We start from the raw sequence: 8,293 nt of genomic DNA, 5'->3' as shown, positions 1-8,293 counted from the left end.
CTTTGTTGTGGCATGTGAACTTTTAGTTGCAGCATGTGGGATCTAGTTCCCTGACCAGGGATTGAACCTGGGCCACCTGCATTGGGAGCATGGAGTCTTTAGGCACTGGACCACCAGGGAAGTCCTTCAAGTTAATAAATCTTAAAAAATGATTTGTGTTGACAAACTGTATATTATTCCTCAGTGAAGTTCTCTTTGTTTGCTAAAGAGAGGCTTTGGGAGTATTTTGGTAAAGGTTTGAACTAAAGCAGGCCTAATGGTCCCCCTTAAGTCTGCAGCTGCTTTAAGTTGTTTAGGGATGAAGCTTTTCAATGTTCTGGTAAACCTGGAACAGTACAATTGCTACTTACTCTGACTAAACATTTCACCTGGCTCTGCTAGAACAATTTAGGGTCCTCTGGAGTCATTGTTTCCTTTAAGTTAAATAAGGAATCAAAAAGAATTCACTTGTAAGCCAAAGTCATGTAAAACAAATATCCAAAGCTGCTCCATAAACATGTGAAATTTTAAAAAGCTGTTCAATAACTGTATCTCCAAAACTCATTTTGATGAAAAAGCATAAAAATTAGGAATGAAAAAGGCTAGGCACTAGTCCTGACTTTCTTATTCATTAACTTGCTGTGTGATATGAACAAATTAAACTATCAGTGGACCTCTGTTTTCTCATATATTCTTAAGTATAAAATAGGATTCAGGTGATAAACCATAATGGAAAATAATATGAAAAATTATTTTAAAAAATATAACTGAGTCACTTTGCTGTACAGCAGTAACTAACACATAGTTGTAATTCAACTATACTTCAGTAAAAAATAAATTAAAAAATAGGATTCAGAATGTATGTACTGTAGAGTATGAATCATAAGAGATGTTATTACAGATATTTATTGAACAGTTGAAGTAAAAAGTAGCAGTCCAAAATTGATGAAATGTAGTGGCTAAGAAATAAGTGGAATAAACACAACTGAAAAAAGAAGGGTAATCTCACGAAAAGGAGGCATTCAAATTCTTTTTCTCCTCTCCATTCCCCCTGGGAGAAACATTCAGCTCTGATGTTGGTGTTGGTTAATCAATTAGCCAACATTATCAAAACCCAATTAACAAATGTTAATTCAAAATTTAAAGTTACAGAAACTTTTACTTTCAGTAGTTCTAAAGTTAACTGAACCTGAGGACACAGTATAATGTCTTTATAAAAAGTATTTAATTGTGATAACACTTTAGTATTTAATTAATGATTAAAGAAGGAAAGGAACTAAAGTTTACCAAAATGTTTTTTTTCCAAAGATATCTGTATCCATAGAATTGCCTGGATGAAGATTTTTTATTTATTTTTATTTATTTTTGGCTGCGCCTCACAGCTTGAGGTATCTTAGTTCCCCGAACAGGGTTTGAACCCAGGACACGGCAGTGAACGCGCTGAGTCCCAACCACTGGACCGCTAGGGAATTCCCCTGATGAAGATTTTTTTTTTTTTTTAAACTATATTCGCTATCTTGTCCTTATTCAGAGCCATGGCTTTATTTTATTTGTCTGTTTTTTAAATTTTTTGTTCTTGGGGTCACAGCTTTAAATAGCACCTATACATGCTGATTCCTCTAAATTTCCAACCTAGACTTCTCCTGTGATGCCCCAGATTTGCATCTTGACATCTCCACCATTGCCTAGTAAGCACCCAGCAGGAACCACCTCACACAAAAGGGCCCACAACACAAAGGGGATGAGGAACCAAGCAGGAACCACCTCACACCAAAGGGCCCACATCACAAAGGGGATGAGGAACCCATTCCCTCCATGGTAACTACTCCTCTGATATTTTCTTTTTCTCAATAAATGGCAACTTCATGTTTCTAGTTTCTCAGGCCAAAAACCTTAGTCATTCTTATCTACTCTTTTTCTCTCACACTCTACCTCCGATCTGGCTTCTACCTTCAAAACATATCTTGACTCCAAATGTTACCGTCTCTGCTGCAGCCACCCGGGCTAAGCCACCATTGTTTCTTGTCTCAATTATGTAAATAGTCTTCTAACTCAGCTCAAAACCCTCCCATTTCAGAATAAAAGCCAGAGTTCTTATAATGGTCCACAAGTTTCTACATGATTTTCCCCCTCGTTATCTCTTTGACCTCATCTACTACTCCCTGAACTCACTCTGCTTCAGCTACCACTTCCTGATTTTACCAAAATAAAGTCCAAAAAATTGTAACAATTTATTATATAAAAAAGATAGCTACTCTACTACAATTTGGTAAGATTTAATACTGTAATTCTTCACGTATTTTAGAGTTAATGTCTTTTGAAAATCATGCTAAATAATGAAAATTATTGTATTCACACGTTTTAAAGTGTTTTGTTCAAACCGGAATATTTTTCTACATATTAACAGACGGTGACCTGGTTTGGGGATACTTTTACATTAAAGGGCCCACGACCTATGTATTTCTAACTAGTCACCATATTAAAAGGTGTTGGACCAACTTTAAAACGTCAGTTCACTTATTTCAGCTGGGTACCTAAAAGGAACATATTAACAAAGTCGTTGAAATTCCCTCATTCCTAAAATGCGGCATAATTTAGGAGCTATATGGTAAAAATCCATTATATTTGTATATTTTTACAATGCAGACAGACCATCAAACTGCACGAACATATCCATGTAGATGTTCTCAGATTTAAGAAATATGCCTCATCTGTCTTAGGATGTGGTCTGTAGCCTCAGCATGAACATCATGCCTGACCGTAGGCAGCAAATAAATACTTTTCGAATTGAACCATAATCCCGAATCAAACTTGGCAGAGGTCAAGGAGAAACGCAAAAACACTTGCGCAGTGATGCGATAAGGTCGTCCAATCAGAGTCGAGCTGGACTGGGATCTGCGGAAGGAAGGTAGTGCGCACGCGCGATGGGCTCGTCCGCAATTGGCAGCGCCGAGGCGGGAACCTTGAGCTGATCTGTCGTTGAGGGAGCGCTGTCTCCGGTTCCTCCTGGCTGGTGGCGCAGCTTCCTTCGGATCCTCTCTGGTGCGTCCCTGGAGGGGGAGGCTTGTGAGGCTGCGACAGCCTGTAGGCTTGTGTGGGACAAAGAGGGGAGAGGCGCCGGAGTAGGCCTCCGACGGAGGAGGGAAGAAAGGCGGCGGAGCGCCTGTGGCCGCCTCCTGCGGGTCTGGGAGCGCGGAGGGGTCTCAAGTGTGAGGGGCGCCTTCGCTGCTGGCCGTGGGGTGGCTGGTGGCGGAGGGCGCGCCCTGGGGGTGTGTTTGTGGTGGGGAGGCCGACGCGAGAGGCGACTCCGGACGGTGGTGCTTCCGCGCCCGCACTGCGGTCAGCCCGCTTGGCTTCTGTGGCCAGCCCGCTCGGCTTCTGTGGCCAGCCCGCTCGGCTTCTGTGGCGCTTGGGTTTCTTTCCCCAGGACTAATCTCCACTCTCCTGCACGGTATTAATTAATAGTAACGGAAGATTTTTGTAGGCCGGTTTAGCGAGGCCACAAAATCAAAGGAGCGATTTAAGCCACGAAGTGAAATAACTGCTACCTAATGTAGTTAGAAGGCGAAAAGCAGAAACAGCAGGGGAGGTGCGTTGCTGGTTCTTGACTGTTTTATTTGCATTCTTGCGTCCTAGAGGTTTTTTTTTCATACTAGAGGTTTGATGGTTGCACCCCATCCCCCCTTCAAAGCCAAACCGAATCCACAGATTCTGGTCATAATCCCCTTTGTCGAACTTCATCCTTTGTTATCCCCCCTCGCGGAAACTTTGTTATCTCTGCTCTTATAGGACCTTGTGTATGAAACATCTAATAATGATTATCATAGATAGTAATATTACAGGTAACATTGAGTGCTTACTGTGTGTCAGACTTTGTACTTTTAAGTATTTCATTTAATCCTCCCAACAATCTTATGAGTAATTATTGTTGTACCGCCTGTCATAGATGAGGAAAGGGAGACACAAAGAGGTTATGTAAACTGTGCAAGATCACATGCTTGGAAGTGTCAGTCCAGATTTATATTCAGGCATTTGCCTCCAAAACTGTATTCTTAATTATTACACAGTGCAGTGTATTAAATTGCCAAGTACTGTAGGCCTTGTGATGTATCATCAGCGTGGATTTGCCATTTTACTTGGGAGAACAGAAGCAGTAGGTGTTAAGGGTGTAAGAGATGTTGGAACATCACAGTAGGGCTGCCAAATGGGTGTTATTTTTAGGGCCTGGGAAGAGGGCTCAAATAGCACTAATTTAAGAAGTAATAATGATCCAGAAGCATTTAGGGGGAAATATACTGATGTCTGCAGTTTACTTTGAAATGCATCAACAAGTTAAATGGCTTGATGGATGCCTAAGGTCATATATAAATGGCAGAGCTAGAAATCAAGCCAAGGCAGGCTGGCTCCAGAGTGTTTTCTTAACCACTGCCCTGTGCTGCTTCTCATATGCCTGCATACTCAAATTCATTATTATTTTCTTTAGTTTACAGGTTAAATAGAAGGGTTGAAAAATTAGACATTGTGTATTAGGTGTAGAAAAGTTTAAGGGTTTAAGGTAGTGATTCTTAGGATTTAGTGTTGAAAGAAGTTTTAGCAGCTAGTCTGTTCTCTTTATTTTATAAATGAGGAAGTTGATATACAGAGCATTTAAATAGCTTGCCCAAAGTTTCTAGTTACTGTATTTTTCTAGTGTTCCTCTTAAAAAGGTGTCAGTCTGCAGGCGGGTCTGACTAAATGTAGAGAATGGAACCTATTAAATTTCATGATGTGGACATCATGTTTTTTTTAATTTTAAGTAATTAATATATTTTTATTTTTGGCTGTGTTGGGTCTTTGTTGCTGTGCGTGTTGCTAGGCACGCGGGCTTCAGTAGTTGTGGCACGCAGACTCAGTAGTTGTGGCTCGTGGACTCTAGAGAACAGGCTTAGTAGTTGTGGTGCACGGGCTTAGTTGCTCTGCAGCATGTGGGATCTTCCCGGACCAGGACTTGAACCTGTGTACCCTGCATTGGCAGGCAGATTCTTAACCACTGTGCCACCAGGGAAGTCCTCTGGTCTGTATTTTAATTGAGGTTTCTGTTTATTAATTCTTACACCACTACTAATCCCTCAAACTATATAAAGCCTGGTTATTTATCGAATACTCATGTATGTCATCATTTTTAAGTTGCTGTAATTGGGAAATGTCTAACCATCAGTGATGGCATGTCACAGCTTAATTGGCTGCAGTTCTTTTTTTTTTTTGGTAGAAAATTGGAAATATGTAGGAAAGAACTCAGAAGAAAATAAAAAATCACTGGTAATTCTAACATCTAGACATAGTCAGTGTTAATGTTGTGGCATGTGTTTTTCTAGTCTTTTAAAAATCTTTATAGATGTGTAATTTACAGTTTATAATTCAATGCGTATACTTAGATGAGTTTTGACAAACTTGTAATCATACTACAATCTGATGCAGGTTATCTCAGTCACCCCGAAAAGTTCCTCATGCCCCTTTGCTTTCTAGTCTTTTAAAAAGTACAAACACACATACTATTTTTTTAAATAAAATTGGAATGATGCTGAACATGTTTGGTAGCCATTTGTGAAATTAAAACTTATTATTTTTAGAGCAGTTTTAGGCTTACAGCAAAGTTGAGGGGAAGGTGGAGATTTCCCATATATCCCTGCCTTCCCTCATTATCAGCATCCCTCACCAGAATGGTACATTTTTTACAGTTGACACACATAAGCACCCAAAGTCCATAGTTTACAATAGTGTTCATTCTTGGCATTCTACATTCTGTGGATTTGGACAAATATATAATGACATGTATCCATCATTAGGGCATTATACAGAATATTTTCATTGCCTTAAAAAATTCTGTGCTCTGCCTTTGCATCCCTGCCGCTCCCCTAACTCTTGGCAACCACTGATCTTTTTAATGTCTCCATAGTTTTTCAGGATGTCACATTGTTGGAATCATACAGTATGTAGCCTTTTCAGATTGCTTCTTTAATTTAGTAATATGCATTTTTGGTTCCTCCATGTCTTTTCATGGCATGACAGCTTTTTTTTTTTAAAGTGTGGAATAACATGCCATGGTCTGGATACACCACAGTTTATTTATCCATTCACCTACTGAAGCTTGGTTGCTTTCAAGTTTGGCAGTTACGAATAAAGTTGCTATAAATATTTGTATGCAAGTTTTTGTGAGGACATAAATTTTCAACTCTTTGTTGAAAGGAGTTATCCTATGTTAAAAGTATGTTCAGTTTTGCAAGAAAGTGCTAAAATGCTTTCCAGAATGGCTGCACCATTTTGCATTCCCACCAGCAATGAACAAAAATTCGTACTGCTCCACATCCTCACCAGCATTTGGTGTTGTCAGTGTTCTGGATTTTCTTCATTCTTGATGACATCTGATGTGGAGCATCTTTCCATGTACTTATTTGTTATCTGTATATCTTTTGTGATATGTCTTTTAAGGTCTTTGGCCCACTTTTTAACTGGGTTTTCTTATTGTTGAGTTTTAAGATTTCTTTGTATGTTTTGGATAATAGTCCTTTATCAGATGCACCTTTTGCAAATATTTCTTCCCAGTCTGTGGCTTGTCTTTTCATTCCCTTGACATTGCCTTTTTTCAGAGCAGAAGTTTTTAATTTTAATGAAGTCCAGATTATCAGTTATCGTCTTTCATGGATTGTGCCTTTGGTGTTGTAGTTAAAAAGTCATCACCATACCCAAGATCATCTGGCTTTTCTTCTATATTATCTTCTAGGAGTTTTATAGCTTTGCGTTTTACATGTAAGCCTCTGATTCATTTTGAGTTAATTTTTGTGAAGTGTGTAAATCTGTTTCTAGATTCATTTTCTTTGATGTGAATGTCCAGTTGTCTCAGCACCATTTGTGGAAGACACTGTCTTTGCTCCATTGTATTGCCTTTGCTCCTTTGTCAAAGCCTGTCTTTTTGTGGGTCTATTTCTGGCTCTCTATTTTATTCTATTGATTCATTTGTCTATTTCATCAATACCACACTGTCTTGATTACTGTAGCTATATGTTAAATCTTAAAGTCAGGTAGTGTCAGTTCTCTTTGTTCTCTTCTTTCCATATTGTGTTGGCTATTCGGGGTCATTTGCCTCTCCATATAAACTTTAGAATCAGTGTTTTGATATCCACAAAATAACTTGCTGGGATTTTAGTTGGGATGGTATTAATCTATAAAGTTGAAAAGAACTGACATCTTAACAATATTTAGTCTTTCTATCCATGAACATGGAATATCTCTCCATTTATTTAGTTCTTTGATTTCGCTCAGCAGAGTTTTATAGTTTTTTCCCATATAGATCTTATACATGTTTTGTTAGATTACACTTAAGTGTTTCATTTTTATGGGGTGCTGATGTAAATGGTATTGTGTTTTTAATTTCAAATTCCACTTATTCATTGCTGGTATGTTGGAAGACAATTGACTTTTGGGTATTAACCTGGTATCTTGCAACCTTGCTAAAATTGCTTTCTGTAGCCATTTTTTATTTGATATATAAAAAACATTTCTCACATCATTAAACAGTTTTTTATTTTTTTTAATTTAAGGACTTATTTTTATTTTTAACTTGGAAGTATTTTTGATACCAGTTTTTATTATTTTTAAAATATTTATTTATTTATTTGGTTGCACTGGGTCTTAGTTGCGGCAGGTGGGCTCCTTAGTTGTGGCATGCAAACTCTTAGTTGCGGCATGATGTGGGATCTAGTTCCCTGACCATCGATCGAACCTGGGCCCCCTGCATTGGGACCGCAGAGTCTTATCCACTGCACCACCAGGGAAGTCCCTAAACATTCTTTTAAAATGTGATTTTTTTCCCCCATTAATGGCTGTAGAATTATTTATATAACAAATACTGAATGCCTTCTTGTGTTGGTACTGGCAATATAGTGATGAATGGAATGTAAGACTTCATGCCTGATCCAGGAGTTTACAGCTTGGGTGAATTAATAGGTAGTTTCATTACAGTGTGAAAAGTGCTTGGGTAGTGTACACGTAGGAAGGGTCTCTAATCCAGTCTTTGAGCAGAGATGAAGAGGGCTCATAGTTAAGAGTCCTAAAGGATAAATTGGAATCAGTCAGGCAAAGGAAAATGCTAAAGGCATTCCCAACACTGTATAGGGGAAAGTTTGTTCAAAGGCCTAGAGGAAAAGAGAACATGGCTTGCTTGGGAAACTGCAGTACTACTCACCATTTTAGTGGTGTATGAAGAGAGTGTGTTCCATTTTGTGGATGTGACGTAACTTATTTGTCTAGTACCTTGTTATGGATCTTCAAATTTCCT

Source organism: Phocoena phocoena, chromosome 17 (assembly GCF_963924675.1).
Source record: "Phocoena phocoena chromosome 17, mPhoPho1.1, whole genome shotgun sequence".
NCBI classification, from domain to species: domain Eukaryota; kingdom Metazoa; phylum Chordata; class Mammalia; order Artiodactyla; family Phocoenidae; genus Phocoena; species Phocoena phocoena.
The sequence above is the reverse complement of the archived record's forward strand: the minus strand, read 5'-3'. Positions refer to the sequence as shown.